The sequence below is a fragment of the Peromyscus maniculatus genome, chromosome X (assembly GCF_049852395.1).
Source record: "Peromyscus maniculatus bairdii isolate BWxNUB_F1_BW_parent chromosome X, HU_Pman_BW_mat_3.1, whole genome shotgun sequence".
In the NCBI taxonomy this organism is placed as follows: Eukaryota; Metazoa; Chordata; class Mammalia; order Rodentia; family Cricetidae; genus Peromyscus; species Peromyscus maniculatus.
Window position 1 is genome coordinate 38,654,122 of NC_134875.1, and position 16,560 is coordinate 38,670,681.

General features: G+C 43.8%; 1 protein-coding gene across 4 annotated transcripts in view; it reads left to right on the forward strand.

Annotated features, from left to right (window-relative positions):
- The first annotated feature begins 1,168 nt into the window (after window positions 1-1,168).
- Window positions 1,169-16,560, forward strand: part of Akap17a (A-kinase anchoring protein 17A) — a 47,623-nt gene continuing 32,231 nt past the window's right edge. The window contains exon 1 of one of the 4 annotated variants that reach the window (XM_076562007.1): window positions 1,169-1,342. The gene's annotated coding sequence lies outside the window, so the exon portion shown is untranslated. Of the gene's footprint in view, window positions 1,343-8,308; window positions 8,690-16,560 lie in introns of those variants that run through there. The other 3 variants (XM_042268820.2, XM_015987107.3, XM_015987104.3) reach the window with 3 other exon arrangements.

The following is a 16,560-nucleotide window of genomic DNA, read 5'->3' on the forward strand; positions in this document are numbered from 1 at the left end:
GTCAACACACTCTCCAGCATGGATTGTAACCTGCCAACTAGATGATGGGCTGAGAAACATGGAGCTCCGTCTAAGTCAGGTTGTTAGTGATCCAGACTGTAACACAGGGCAAGGTAACTCTTTTGAAAAAAAATTCCTGTGGTTGCACAATTAAAACATTCATCACAAACTGTAGGATTGTGCATTGGCAGTCTTTGTAAACAAATGCCCCTTTTCTTTTTAAAAATATTTATTTTTATTTATTTTATTTAATGTGCATTGGTGTTTTGCCTGCATGTATGTCTGTGTGAGGGTGTTGGATCCCCTGGAACTGGATTTCTAGACAGTTGTGAAATGTCATGTGGACACTGGGAATTGAACCTAGATCATCTGGAAGATCAGCCAGTGCACTTAACTGCTGAGCCATCTCAGCCCGCTCCTTTCCTTTGTATACTTCTCTATATTACACCTTCCATCCAGACCAAGAACATAAACTCTATGGCTATCAGTGAGCATGAAAGAGATTTGTATTTCAAGGGAAGGAATGCTCCTTGTTTAGATATGTCAATAAAGCTCAGGAGGTATGTTTTAGAAAATTATGCCATTGCCATTTCCTTTGGAAGAGACCTAGGAACAATACTAGAAAGGAAAATCAATCAGTTCCCTAGAGACAAGACAATGAGAGAGTGAGGGTTACTAGTGTTAACAGATGTTAAGATCCTCAGAGGGTCTTATATATCACATACATCAAAACTAAAAGCACCCCCCAGGCAATTCCCCTTCTTTCTCGGACACCTAAAGCCATTAGGTGAGGTGAGGCAGAGTAAGTAAGCCATCTGCAATGGACAGTGGTGGGAGCAGGGAGAGGTAGCTAGGTTAGAATGTTGGAGACTAAGCAGAGAGAAGGGTATTTTTGTTGAGGGTGCTCCTAGGAGTTCGAGTCAAGCGGGTTGATGAAGGTATCCCTGTGGAGTGGCAGTCTAGTGAGGAGACTGACAAAGACAGCCCCAAGGCCTGGGTTCTCAGACCCTGAGTGGGATGAGGAGGGTGTCCATGTGTGCGAGTGCTGAAGCAGGGGGCTAAAGCCTGAGCATTCTGGGGAAGGAATGTGTAGTGGGTAGCCATTCCAGCTTGGATCTGGAAGTTCCAACCCCCATTGAGACTCTGGCAACTGTCACGCCTACGAGGCGGGGCCAGGGGAGGCGCCTGGAGACCCGAGAGCTGGATGGGCCAGCGCTCTCTCGGCGCGCTCTTTCTGTTCCGGGACCCTGAATGTTGGAGGTGGACGGAGAACGCTCCAGAGAAGACCGCTGGACTGTTTTACACCTTTCCCAGACCCTGCGACCTACCTATCACTTAATTTGTGAGTTACCCACTGAAGAAATATCCTTTTAACTACGTGGAGTGGCCAAAATAATTTCTCCAATAGGGAATCCATGGAAGGGAGCAGTTGTTATGCAGAATCTGAAACTTCAAGCAGGGTGCAGTGGTAATGGAGATGGAAAATTGGTTGCTGTATTACTGATCCATATCTCAAAATTTGGCATCTTTAAACAAGACACATTCGCCGGGCGGTGGTGGCGCACGCCTTTAATCCCAGCACTCGGGAGGCAGAGGCAGGCGGATCTCTGTGAGTTCGAGGCCAGCCTGGGCTACCAAGTGAGCTCCAGGAAAGGTGCAAAGCTACACAGAGAAACCCTGTCTCGGAAAAAAAAAAACAAAGAAAAAACAACAAGACACATTCATTATCTCACGTGTGTGTGTGTCGAATCTGTGCACAGTTTGCCAAGGAATCATAGGAAGAAGGAGGAGGAAGAGTAGACAAAGGTCAATCGTCTTATTAACCTAATTTTGAAAGAAATGGCTCACATGTTTTCACTGTATTTTATGATTGGAAGTGAGCCAATAGATTCAGCTTACATTTAAGAGGTGATTTCACAAGTGGGTGAATAATAGGAAGCAGAGATCACTGGAGGTCATCTTTTTAAAATTAATTCTTTGAGAGTTTTGTACAACAACGTATTTTGATCGTATTTTTATATTCACCCCCTTCTCCAGCTCTTCTCATATATATCCCCTTTTCTACCTATAGAACTTTGAGTTCCTTAAAAAATCCTTCCAGACCAATTAGTTTTCTTGGCTGTATGATCTTTCATTGGAGTATTGCTGATTTACCAGGGACTATACTCTTAGAGAACCCCCCTCTCTCTATCAGCATCTAACAATTGCAACACAGCTAGGGATGGCTTATGTACCCCACTTCTCTTTCTATGCTGGAATTTGGTCTGGCTTGGGTTTGCACAGGTTTTGTGCATACTGTTGCAAATTCTGTGAGCTCCTATGTGCAACTACCCTTGCTGTGTCCAGGAGACACTGTTTCCTTGTACTCATCCACCACCTCTGGCTCTTACACTCTTTCTGACTTTCTTCCACAATGATTCCTGAGCCTTGGTGGGCGAGGGATTCTATATATATTTCCTTTAGGGCTGAACATTCTGCAGTCCCTTTTTATACTGTGCACCTTGGTCAGTTACAGGTCTTTGTGCTCATCGCTATCTACAGCAAGTAGAAACTTCTCTGATGAGGGTTGAGAGATGCATTATTTTATAGGTATAATGATAAGGTATTGGGAGTCAGAGTTTAATATTGTGTCAGTTTAGCAGCATAATAGTAGTAGGTTCTCTCCTAGGGCCTATAACTTGTCTAGTCATAATTTCTTGGTCCAATAATGGTGCCAGACATGGATTTTATCTTGTGGCGTAGGACTTAAATCTAATTAGAAATTGGATTTATAGTGGATGGTTGCTTCCACAATGCTCATGCCACTAGTGCATGAGCAGGCATGTATTGCCAGGCTAGTCTTTAGTGTAGCTTGAAGGATTCACAGCTGGATATAACTGATAATTACTTTTCTCCTCCGGCAGCTTGTGTAGCACCTCTAACACTATAAAAGCTAACCAGTAGGGGATGAAGATTCCAGGTCTGTACCACCTTGATTTTTCCATGTTCTATGTATGACTCAGGCATGTGATGTCTTCAGCAATAGGATCTTACTGTCATGTTCTGAAGTGCAAGCAAAAGCAGTGGCATTACTCAGTAATGTTTGGGGATCATTCTATTTCCTTTTCTCAAAGACAAATACACATTTACACAATATTTAAAATACAAATATATAATATAAACATGATATATGTGTGTGTTCTGATTATTAAACAGATACATGCCCATTACTTTTTGTTTTATTTGTTTATTAGTGAGAGGATCTTGCAGTATTACTCAGGCTGGCCTCAAATTCCTCTCCTCCCTTGATTCTACCTCCTCAGCTTCTTAGGTAACTGGAACCACAGGTGCTCACCACTAGTTTCCATTAAAGTATGTATTTAAAATGCTAAAGTGACAGGGGCAGTCTACTGTCTAGATATCAGCACTGTTGACATTTTGGCATATTGTATTATTTTTAGCTTCCTTTAAATTACATATTTCTTTCTACCCAGTATAATGTAATTTTATTTAAAAAAATCTCTTTTCCAGTCCTCTTATTAATAGCCATAGTGTTTTGGGAGCTGGCAGTGAGGATCTCTGATCCATTTTAGAGAAGAGACATATTAAGGAAATCTTTGGCTGGGAAGGAGCAAGTGTGCACCTGCACAATAAGCAATGCCTTCTGCTCACCCGTTGATGAATGTAAGTCTAGACTCTGTGCTCTTCTTTCCTTTTGTATCGTCATGACACTGTCTTCTGTGCTCTGTAATTGTTTTGAGGGATGGGGATGAGATTAGTGTTAGCATCTTTTTGAGACTCACCCTTGCTAGTAGCTCAAACCCTTGATCCTCTTATCTCAGGCTCCTGAGTGTTCCCACCACACCTAACTTGTCATTGCACTCTATTCTTAATTTGACACTTTTGCTGAGGTCAGCATGTTCAGCTGACTGTGTCTAGGGATGATGAGACATTCTGGAAAAATTTTCAGGAATCCCAGATTGGGGCACGAGAAAAGATTTTTGCAGTTTTCATTTATTGAAAAAGTATGATGATGGTGAGTTCTAGAGTATTAGAATGGTAGCCTCAAAAGTAAAGACCCAATTCTTCCCCATTTTACAATTGAAGAAACTGAGCTCAGAGAAGTTAAATGAATCACTGTAGGCCACACAGCCTCTGCAGGCAGAACCTGGCTAAAAGTTGAGTCTCTAGAGTTCTAAGGCCACTGTTAAAGAAGACTTGTGAAAACCTTACTATTAATTAAGTAATCCTTGTAAAAACTCAGTGAAGTAGGTTAGCGTTATTTGTTCTGACTTTAGAGCCATTTACTGCAAAGTGATTAAATGTGTATAAGCCAGAACTGATTCCACTATAATTAAACATGTTTTTAATCACTCTCAAAAGAACAGACTATTAAGTAGGGTTATTATTTTAGGAATTAGCTTTCAGTTTCTGGTCCAACCAGTTTGAAAATCACTTCTCACCTGGTATCATGGATTCCTTTTATATTCAGCATAAAGCCTGTATTTTCTCAGTAAGATTAAGCAAATACATTGTGTTTAATGAGCTGCATCTTAAGGCTCCTACAGCCTTCTCTAGTAAATAAATGAATGTGGAGGAGGAGGGGCCTATGGCCTGGAGACTTAGGTAAAGTGACATTGACCTGCTGATATTCCTTCCAAATGAAGACTTTAGGCCACGGTGTCTTTGTTGTTGTTGTTTTAACTTTTTCTTGTATTTGTGTGTGTGTGCATGCGTGTGCGCGCACATGGGTCAAATGACAACTCGTGGAAGTCGGTTCTGTCCTTCCCCCATGTGAGTCCTGTGACTGAACTCATGTCATTCAGGCTCGAGGCAGCAGGCATCTTTACCACCGAGCCGTCTCACCAGCTGCGCAGGCCTTGGTTTCTTATCTGTCCTCATTGCTACCCAGAAGAAGCAGGGGATGCTCAACAGATAGCTAAATATAATTTATTTTGGCTACCATTGTCTGAAGATGATCAAATAGTTTGCCAAAGCACTCTTTAATCAAAGTTTGCTTAGAAGACTCTTAGGTCAGTAGAGCAAACAAGCTGTAGTTTTGGGATCAGATCTGAAATGAGACAGGTGAGTTTTGAGTTTAGAGCTTCTTGTTTGAGATTCCCATTTTCTCTCCTGCTTTTCACTGTTTTCTGTGATGTCTGTATTGGCATTCTACCAGTACATGTCCTATCTAGAAGTACAGTTGATACCAGAATGACTTCCTGTCCCCATTAAAATCTCTAATCACCCCCACGCCACAGTGTCTTCCTAGCTCAGGAAGCAGGAAGGAACAGATTATCGACAAAAGATACCTGGAGAGACACTGAATTCTAGAATGGCATGGTCACACGTCCCAAGGTTAATGGCAGAACAATAGTCCAAATACCCTAAAAAAATGGTAGCTTTTCCCCTGTAAAATGAAAAGCAAGGTACTTACCTAAGTTATTATGTGGATAAAATATGATAAAAGAAGTAAAACACTTTGAAAATTGCAATTCAGTACAAGTACTTTTAAAATTTTCCCATAAAGCCATGTTCCTTTCCTTATGCAAATGTTAATAATTAGCTAATATTACTATGTGATTCTTCTAAATGGGATTTGAATTTGGAAAAAGGACATTTCAAACTATAGAGAAGTAAAGGATGGACAGGGGAACATCTGGGGAAATCACAAATTACCCCAGATGTGGTGAACTCAGCTGTGTAGACTTATTTGTTTTAACAGTAATAACAAAGCATGCTTGTAGAGGCCAAAGAATAAGAACTTTGTAAGGAACATGAAAATCTACCCCACAGTGGCAGTTCAAGCACATGAGTTTTGATAAAATTAATTTAAAAAACCTATTTAATACCAAAGCTCTGTAATTTCAAGATTGCAATTGGTTCATTTTGACAACATACACTCCTGTTCATGTGCTTGTTCTTTGGACCATTAACAGCTACAACATGCTATCAGTTTCTTATTTGATATGATACACAAGAAAGAGAAAAAAAGCAGCACACACAACATTTTAATAAGTTGAGTTTTAAAATTTAGGCTGAATATGAAAGAAAAAGGCCATAATCTCTAGCCTTCAAATTGGCAAACTTCGTGAAATGAATTTAAATACCATTCAGTGCTACTCAACAAGGGAGAAAGAAAAAACGTTTCATTTTCCCCAACCTCTCATTCATTTGGTCATATCTGAAGTCCAAAGGAACTGGGGTGTGTGTGTGTGCGTGTGCGTGTGCGTGTGCGTGTGCGTGTGTGTGTGTGTGTGTGTGTGTGTGTGTGTGTGTGTGTGTATAGCTGGGTGGCTGGCTGGCATGTGTGAAATCCTAAATTTAATTTCCAGCCCCCAACAACCAAAACCAATTAACAGCCTTGATGTCTGTTTGCCGATGCTAAGGAAGCAGGGCTGTTACTTACACCCTTCTCAGGAGCTCCTTGTGGAGGCATCCACTCTTACACATTTGTAATCTTACAAGAAAAGCAATTCACAGAATGTATTCCATGCCTAAGACATGTGGATAATCAACTATTAATATTATATGTTATTTTAATCTTCCACATCTTACACCCCCAAGTATTTGACACATGGTGAGTGTGCATAGCGATTTGCATAGTGAATAAAAAGATACACCCATGAGTTGTAGGTCAGGCAGAAGAGGGTAGGGATCAAGTTAGTCTAGACTTTGTATAAAAGGCATGAGAGAGAATATAGTTCACTGGAGAAACAGCAGGAATTTTGGTTTAGTTGAGACCTTACTCTAAGAGCAGTGGGGGCAAGAGGGGAGTGGAAAAACATTAGCAGCTGTGGTGGGCCTTTAAGTCGGGATGCAGTGTGGGGACCCTATTATATTTTAGAGCCAGAGTTATGGCTTCTTCTGTGAAATGGACAAGGAAAGGCGTGTTGGGAGCCTTCCTAGCCAGGAGCATAAAAGTTTAGAGGCAAGTTGGCCAGTTAGGGGCTCTGTGGTAATTGTGTAAAGAGGATGGGAGTCTGAACATCAAGCAGAGGCGAAGATTTATTTAGGACAGAATGAGCAGCAGGGATCTTGACAGAAGAGAGTGAAATTAACATTAACCCCCCACACCAGGTAATCAAGCAGAAAACAGCCCCGTGACAGCTGCTGCTTCGAGAACCTCCCCCAGGGAAGGAGTTGACAGTAAATCTAATGAGTGTCAGCTTTGTGACTTGTCATTCGAGAAAGTGAATGCCAATTTGGAGAACTCTAGGAAAGGTCCTCTAGGCAAGGGCTGTGACTCCTTGGTCTTCTCCGTGCGTGGGGCTAAAGAGTGAGGGCAAGTCAGCTCTTGGTGTCTACTTTCCAAAGATTTACAGCAATTGGCTTACATTCAGAGAAGACCCTTCATTTGTGTCTTTGAACAACAGAGTCTGGAACAGTGGGCCAGAATAGTCTCCAAATTGTTACATCACCACGGAGAAGGACAGGCAAGGTCCGCATTCTTATCCTCAAGCCAGAGACCCAAGTGGCCATCACAGAGCCACAGAGTCTTGGTGACTGGTCCCTGGAAGTTTCTTGGTGACTGGTCCCTAGCAAGCTCCTATACTGGGACAATGGACAACTCAAAGAAAATAAACACACAACCAGTGCACATTCTTTCAGGCCCTTGCTGACTATTTGATGGATAAGATCTGGTCAAGTGAGTGGCTGGTTCTCAGCTATAATGGTGGTTAACACTCTTTCCAGGCTTTTTTCCCCTCTCTTTATAAAAAAAAAATGTGTGCAAGTGTGTGGAGGCCAGAGGTCAGTGTCGGGTGTCTTCCTCATTGCTCTGTATCTTATTTTGTGAGACAGGGTCTCTCACTGAACCTGAAACTCACCAACTGGCTACACTGGCTGACCAGCAAGGTCCAGGAAGCCTATCTCCACCTCCTGCCCTATTCCTATTCCCTGAGCAATGGGATTACAGATTCACCCTGCCACATCCCGGCTTTTACATCTGTGTCAGGATTCTGGTCTGGGTCCTCATTCTTGCATCTCCACAGTCTTGGCTAGCTTTCCTATACTAATTTCTTTGAAAAAAAAAATAACGTGGTGGTGGTGGTGGTGGTGGTGGTGGTGGTGGTGTTTACAGTCTCTAAATCCCATAACTGGGGTGAGGGGGTGAGTAATCTGAATAAAACCTTGGGCTGATCAGAACCTTGCAGTGGTATTAACTTTGGCTCCAGCTTGCTGCACGGGAGGGGCGGGGGTTACATTAATGTTTGCTCAGGAGAAGGCGATTGGCCCTGGGGAACTCCAAGGGGCGGGTCTAGTCGGTGGTTGCTATTGGTTCTGCGGGCAAGTTGAAGGATGGCAGCGAAGGGGGCGGAGCTCACGAGGGGAGGCAATTGGTTCCGCGCAGGAGCCCACCGAGGGGAGCGAGCTGGCAGGCGTGTGAGCCCGCAGCCTGCAGCCCCCAGTCAGGATCCAGGAAGCATCCACCAGGGAGCTCACTGGGCCTGCAGCGGGGCGAGGGGCGCACGGGGCGTTGGCACGGGCACGCGCGCCTGCGTCGCCGTCTTGGATGCGGCGAGGACGCCTCAGTGTCGCGACCTGAGCCATTCAACAGCTGGCCTCGCCCGCAGCAGTCACAGAGAGCGACCGGGAGCGTTGATGGTTGACACTGCGGCGGCTGGAGGGAGGCGGTGGCAGGAGCAGTGGCGGTTCCGCTATCCCAGCGGAGCCAAGCGCGGAGGTAGAGCGGCTGCCGAGGCGCCCGGTAAATGCCCCAGCTCTGCTAATCTTGCAGGCGGCCGCGTCCTTCTGCGTCCCGGTTGGCTGGCCGCCCTGGCCTACCAGAGTCATGGGTGCCTGGCAGGCAGGGCCGCGCGGGACCCTGAATGGGGACTGGGGAGGGGCTTCCTAGAGGACCCGGGTAGCCAGGCCTGTTCTATCTAGCTGGAGTCGGGTTTTCTAGAGATGTTCCTAGGCTTTCCCCTTGGATCTGTCAGGCTGCTCGCTCGGTTCTTGGTGCCGCACTAGGGGGCGCTGTGGCTGCTGCTGCCGCCGAGGTCACTGGAAGCTTTCCCTTAGGGTGCACTAGATTGCTTAGGAAAGCTAAAGGATGTCCTCCCTACTGGATGCATAAGTCAAGGGCTCTGGTTCTCAACCTGTACCCGCGGCATTTATCCAGTTAACCGCTAGCCATGGTCTGTCGCCTCTGCCCTCTAATGACCACCAGGTTCTTGGTTTCGGGAGCTCGAATCTAAGCTTGAGGTTTTAGCGTGGGTGTAATTAAATTGCTTCAAATTTGACCAAGAAAGCAGGCTCACCCTCAAAGCCTTTGGAGTGCAAGTCTTGAGCTTGGGTAGATGGGCAGGAGGGTCAGAGAAGACTCATGCTGTGGATACTGCTATCCCTGAGCATGTTAGTCATTGGGGACTGGTGCCTTCTTTACATTTATCACCTGCTTATTGTGATTTTATTTGAATCCAATTTCTACCTGAGCACTTTTGAATGCCACTAACTCTAAGGGTGCTGATTGGAACCCTGGAAGTCAGCATGGGGAACACCAGGGCCTTATTATTTGCCACAGGGTCTCAAAGATCATGCCCATTTTACCTGGTGTTCTTTCTGCCTCAGATCTGACTTTGAAACCCCATACTGTTGAAAAAATGTTAAGGTTGTGCAGTATAATTGATGGTGATGACCTTAAGAAAATGTAGTTGGGAATCTCTCAAATTCATTTTTTTAAAAAGGAATTTTAAGCATTCGAGATTCTAGTAGCCGCATTTTCTGTGCTCTGTTTTTTTTTTTTTTTATTCCTGTGTGTGGACTGTGTCCACACAAAAGGATGGAGTAACTTGAAGCATGAGGTAACTTACATGAAAGTATTTTTTACTTCAGTTCTTGTAAAGCACACAGAACAGTGGAATAAGCCTCCAGGCACTGGTGCCCAGGGACTACCAGCTGCTACACATGAGAGCATGGATGGGGCTGACTTGACCGGGAATCATAAGGTAGAGGGTAGGGCATGCAGAGACCATCTTCTGCAGTAGGTGGACCCAAGGTTTCCCATTGATTCTTAACCAAAGATCACACCTGAAGTGTGGTCCATTTGTCTGCTTTTGCTAGCATACATTCAGGTAAAGTGTACCCTTTTACTGGCTTCATGTCATCTCTAGCATTAGAAAAATGGTGAGGCTTGGAGCTTAGGAAATGTGGATTTGAAGATGAAGCAATACAAAATGGTGGTGATGGTGTGTGTGTGTGTGTGTGTGTGTGTGTGTGTGTGTGTGTGTGAGAGAGAGAGAGAGAGAGAGAGAGAGAGAGAGAGAGAGAGAGACATACAGAGAGAGAGAGATGGAGGGAGGGAGGGAGAGAGGGAGGGAGGGAGGGAGGGAGGGGGAGAGAGAGAGGGAGGGAGGGAGGGAGGGAGAGAGAGAGAGAGAGAGAGAGAGAGAGAGAGAGAGAGAGAGAGAGAGGCAGCTTGCTGCTGAGACTAGCTATGCATTTATTTTCCCAGCATGCATCCCTGCCTTTGCAAGTGAAAGGAACTTTTGTTTTTCAGGATGGAAAAACAGTCTTACTTTAATTATAATTATAGAATCCTTTAAAATAAATAATATTTTATTAATCCTTTGAGAATTTCATACATGCATACAAAGTACTTTAATCGTATTTAGCCCCATTCTTTCCCCTAATTCTTCTCAGATCTCCTGCAACACCATGTCCTCTTTAAAAAAAAAAACATATAGTCTAGTTTGTGCTGCCTATATATTCATGGATGGGGGACCTTCCACTGGAACTAGACCCTTAATGAAAACTGACTGTTCCTCCCACCCCACCCCACCCCAAGCCATTAACTATCAGTAGCTGAGAGAAGGGTTTTTGTTGACTTCTTTTGGAGGTGGTAGGAGTTTAAGAATATTAATTCAATGTCCATTCAGGTCTACAGAGGGTTTTTTTAATTGTTGTTTCCAGCATACTCATGGTCTTTAAAGAAGCTTTTAAGCTCAGTTGCAGATGGAGGCAGGCTAATACCTGGCCACAGTTGGAGCAAACACAGACTGCATGGAATCCAGAGGGGTATTTCTCAGAAGAGGCAGTGTAAGAACTGGGGCTCATAAAGAAGGACGGCCAATGAAAATTGAGTAGCCATAATAATAATAAGGGCTCATATTAGTTGAATGCTTACTTGGGGCCAAGTACTTGATTTGCATCCAAAAATCATATATATGAGGAAATGTGGGCATGGTGGCTCATGTCTATTAATCCAGTACTCAGAAGATAGACACAGAAGAATTAAGGTCATCCTTGGCTAGATAGTTGGAGGCTAGCCTGAACTACATGAGACCCTGTCTTATACACATGTAAAAGATAAAAAGAAGGAAAATCCCTGTGAGGTAGGTGCTAGTCACTACTAGGGCTTTGAATATCTTGAATCCAAAAACCTGAAATCTAAAACACCCCAAAATCTGTAACTTTTTGAATACTGTCATTATGCCACAAGTGGAAAAGTCCACATATGCCCTTCTATGTATGATAAGGCTGTTGTAAAATGAAGCTGCATTAAAAAATATTGTCTAAAATAACCCTGAGGCTACACATAAAACATGCATGTGAAACATGAATGAGTTCTGTGTTTCTACTTGGGTCTCACTTTATATATAGACATTTATGATCGCAAACATTTTGGATACGGGATACTCCACATGGATCTTCTACAGTGCAAAGAATTTAGGTAACAAACCCAAGAAAAATCCCCTAGCTACTCAGTGGCAGAGGTGGGATTTAAACCTAGAATTACTTGTGCTCAAAGGTAATCGTGGCTGTTACTGTCTTCTGTCACAGTAAAGGTTTTGTGAAGAAGGCTTTGAAGGGTGGGTAAAATTTGTATTGGGAGGGGCTGTTTGGTGAGGGGCTCGGCATCACCTCCAGGAAGACTGGCTCAACTAAAAAGGGGAAGTGAGCAGAGCATCGGGCTATGATGTAGGTTACGGCTGCTGAGGTGGGGAGGGTCTTGTTTTTAGTGCTTCGAGGGCAATTTGATACAGTAATAAATTGAGAATGCTGAGAAACTATTTCTCTGGGGGTGTGAACATGTGTGTGGAGCCCAGAAGACAACCTCAGTTATCTGTCCTCACCTCCAACTTGTTTGAGATAGTCTTTTTGTTGTTCAACCTTGGGCATGCCAGGCACTAGCCTGGGAACTTCCAGGGATTAGCTCACTACATGTGCGGCCACGCCTGGCTTTCTGTGGGTTCTGGAGCCCTGAACTCAGGTCCTCACTCTTGCATGCAAATGCTTTAACCCACTTACTGAGCCATCTCTTCAGCCTGGCATGTTGAGACTCTTTGAGCAAGGAAGACTATGACAACAGTAGAGCCAGTTACCTGGTGTGACGGACCTGGGTCCCTGAGCCCGTGTCTCTCCCCATTTTTGGAGAGGCTTGTTCAGGTGTGAGTATACTTAATTATTGCTTTTGATATTCCTAAACCCTTAGGGAGTACCAGATGTATACAGTTGAGCAGATTCTTGGGTCTAGTGGACAGGAAGAGGAAGCTAGAAGCCTTGTATTCAATCCAAGCCTCAATGAGTAGGCTTTAGCCTATACTACTTGATTTTTGTTTTGCTATATTTATTTATTAATTTATTTATTGGAGCTGAGGACCGAACCCAGGGCCTTGCACTTGCTAGGCAAGCGCTCTACCACTGAGCTAAATCCCTAACCCCTTGTTTTGTTTTATTTATTCTTTTATTTATTATTTATTTATTTATTTATTTGAGACAGGGTTTCTCTGTGTAGCTTTGCACCTTTCCTGGAACTTGCTTTGGAGACCAGGCTGGCCTCGAACTCACAGAGATGTGCCTGCCTCTACCTCCCAGTGCTGGGATTAAAGGCCACCACCCGGCCTGTTTTATTTTTAATACAGAGCCTTAGCATGTAGACCAGGCTGGGCTTGAACTCACCGAGATACACTGCCTCTGCCTTCTAAGTATTGGGATTAAGGGTGTGAGCTACCACATCTGGCAGGCTATACTACTTGAAAAAGCAATTGAATTGAGGGAAGGTCAACACTGAAAAGCTGGAGATCTTGGTAAAAACCAAGATCTTTATAGCTCGTTTTGAAGTTCTAGAAGGTCTGGGTTATTTCACCCACAAAAGACTGAGCTTTCCAGAATGGACTCCTGTAGCTGGGGGGAGCTGAGTGCTGTTTCTCCTGTCCTGTCTCTGATTTCATTCCTGGTGGCCCCCGTAGTCCCTGGACTCCTGCCCAAGGGAAACAAGCCCCATCTAGGAAGATTCCAATTCAAGATTATTTTCTTGCCTTCCCCTGTAATCAGAAGTTTGTCAGCTGACCTCCCACAGCACTGCCTATGTGAAATGAACATAATCGAAGCATTTAGAGATCATTGTGGAAGAGAGGCCTGTCAGGAAATGAGCATCATCCATAGGCAGCTTCTTTCCTCAGGCCTGGTTACATTATGACACATTCTGTTGAATCTTTATTCTCTATTCTTTTCTTAGACTCTGGTTTTCTTTCTGTTGCATTCTGAATGTATATAGGATTTGGGTCAAAATATTAAAAAAACAGTTCAGGGTAAAAACAGAAGAAAAACAATTAAAAATAGCATGCTAGTTTGGAAGGAGGAAAGGGAAGGGGGAATGATGTAATTATATTATAACCTCAAAAAAAATCCAAAAAAATCTTAAAGAATAGCATGTTAAAATTATTAATCTAGAAATCTCTGAAAGGTTTAAATCTGTTGTGTGTTTCTGTGTATGACATATGTTTGTTCATGTGTATGAGAGGAGAGCATATACATGTGAGGCAGGCAGAGGACAACCTAGGGTGTCAGTCCTGAGCTTCTACCTTGTTTTAAGACAGAATCTCATGGTATTTACTGTTGCATTTGTCAGACTAGCTGGTCTTTGAGCTTTTGAGGACTCTCTTGCCTCTATCTCCCATCTCACCATGGGAACATTGGGGTTATAGACACAATACTCGTCCAGGCACACATGGATTATGGGAATCTGAACTCACATCCTCACACTGGTGTGGTTACCACTTGTATGCTTTACCCACTGAACCATCTTCCTAGCCCTGAAAGCACTCTGTGTTCTAGATAGGTATAAACCACTTTTGTGTTGGCACTAGGCAACATTATGCAGGTCTGTCCAGGGCATTTAGCATTAGTGGCCCTCTGTTTCCCAAATAGTGATGATGTTCTTCCCCAGGGCAATTGTTATGACAACTAAAATTGTTCTTATATGCATACCATTGCTCTTTAAGGGCGCAATAGTAGCACATTTAATGCCTACAGAGCATATTCTCAAATCTGACATTCATTTCATATGAACAAATGTTAATTGTATCATCGCTAATCTGTGGCACAAAGTGTTCTAGTCCTCTTATGGTACTTTCTGCATCAGATTCCAGTTATTTGTCCTAATTTCTCTCCCTTTAAACCCAATTCTTTGAGGGTGAACTCATTAAGACTCATCACTATAGCCCCCAGTGTGTCTAACTGAGTAGGAGATTGGTAGGGACACCTGAATTACTCTCAGTGTTCACTAGGCTTAGTAGGTCTAGTCCAAAAGAGCATGCTAGCCCCAATTACCATTGCACTATTGGCCCTGAGATGCTGGTGTCAGCATTCTAAATACAGAAGCAATAGCTTTGGAAAAGAGTTGTCAGGCAAGGTTTCTGTTAACTTGGCTTTAGGCTTATTGAGTTTCCCCTGTCTTCCAGCTGTTGCAGGCTCCGAGGTAACACTGGGGAAGCAGACATGCAATTCTTGCTCTGATGAAACTTAAGAGTTGAGGGAAGGAAGGAAAGGGGTACAAACTCAAGCGGATGAATACCCACTAGGACTGGGGAGCACTGATATTAGGAGGACAGTGTGTTTTTGATAGCATCTCTGAGGAGGAGACTGGACATTGAGCCAAATTCGAAAAACAAAGGAGCCAGGCATGAAGAAATCTTGGTTAAGGGAAACATGTTCTACAGAAGAGACAATGCAAAAGCCCTGAACAGTATACCTAATGCACTTGGGTCCAGTAAAGAGGCCAGTGGAACTGGGATGGAGAGGAAATTTAGGTGCAGACACGAATTGAAGGAAGCAGGTTGAGGCCATATTTCAAAGGTAAGAAGTATAGATTTCCTTTCAAGCCACTGGAGATATCTGACATGATTTGGCTTAGGGTGTTTAAAGTCAGGCATGGTGGCACATGCCTAATTCCAGTACCCAAGAGGTATTGCTGTGAGCAGGAGGATTGCTGTGAGTTTGAGGCCAGCCTGGTTACATTATGAATTTTAGGCCAATCTGGGTTACAGTGTGCACACCTGTCTCAAAAATATGCAAAAGTTTTGATTTTAAATCACATTGGCACTTATTTAGGGTAAGGATGGAAGTAGAAAGGCTAGTTAGGAAGCTTCTAAACGATTCAGGTTAGGGTGATGACAGATTAGACGGATTAGATTAGGAGGTAGCAGCAGCGGGGGAATGGGTTTGGAATATGTATTAGAAGTGAAGGGATTGAAGTGGAGAGGAAGGGAGGGTAACTCCTAGGTTTCTAGCCTGATCCCCTGGGTGGAGGTGCCTATACTCAGGAAATGAAAATTACTGGGTGGGAAGGAGCTAGTGTGAAGTAGAGGGCAGGTTTGGGGATGGGAATTAAGAGTTCGGGTGCACTTGTTTGGCTGCGATGCCAAGGCAAAATTCCACTGGAGACAATGAATAGGCAGTTGAACATGAATCTCAGGTTGGCAGAGCTTCAGCCCACATAAAATTAAATGCAAATTAAAGGTGCTTCGGGGTGCCAAAATATACTAGCATAGGCATCATACCTAAAATGATAATGATCCAGTGTGAGCCGGGCTGGAAAGGGATCAGGCATGGTAATTCTGCTGATGGCCTGATTCTTTGGCTTGATGCTCCAGGAGACCAATTTGACAAAAGGTAATGTAGCTGTATGTGATTATTCCTGACCCTTGATGTAGTAGATTTTGAAGAAACAATTTTTAAAAGCTTTGTACAGAGCTTTTCTTGCTAAGTGTTCATTCTTATAATAATAGTGCAGAGTAACACTCTTTTAAAACAGGTAATATTCTTTCAGGAGAGAAAAAAAGGAACCAGGAGTGATGGCTCTGGCCTGTAATTCCAGTAGTTAAGAGGGTGAGGCAGGAGGATGGTGAGCTCAAAGCCAGCCTGGGCTGCATAGTGAATTCCAGGCTAACCAGGGCTACCTAGGGAGGCTCTATCAGGAGAAAAGAAAACACAAATCCCTAAAGAGAAGGGAAAGCTAACTGCACTCGTTTAATTCTGTTGCTTGATGAGACACTATGACAGGAAGCAATTTAGGGAGAGGAAGGGGTGTATTTGGCTTATTGCCAGGTCCCAATCTATTATTGAGAGAAGTTAAGGCAGGATTCTAAGGCAGGAATCTGAAGCAGATACCATAAAGGAATATCACTTGCTAGCTCACTCACAAGCTCATGTTTAGCTAGCTTTCTTGCATAACCCTAGACCTATTGCCTAGGGATGGTACTGCCTGCAATGGGCTGGGCTCTCCTACATCAATTACTAATCAAGACAAGCCTCCACAGACATACCCGTAGGTCAACATGATCTACGCAACTCCTC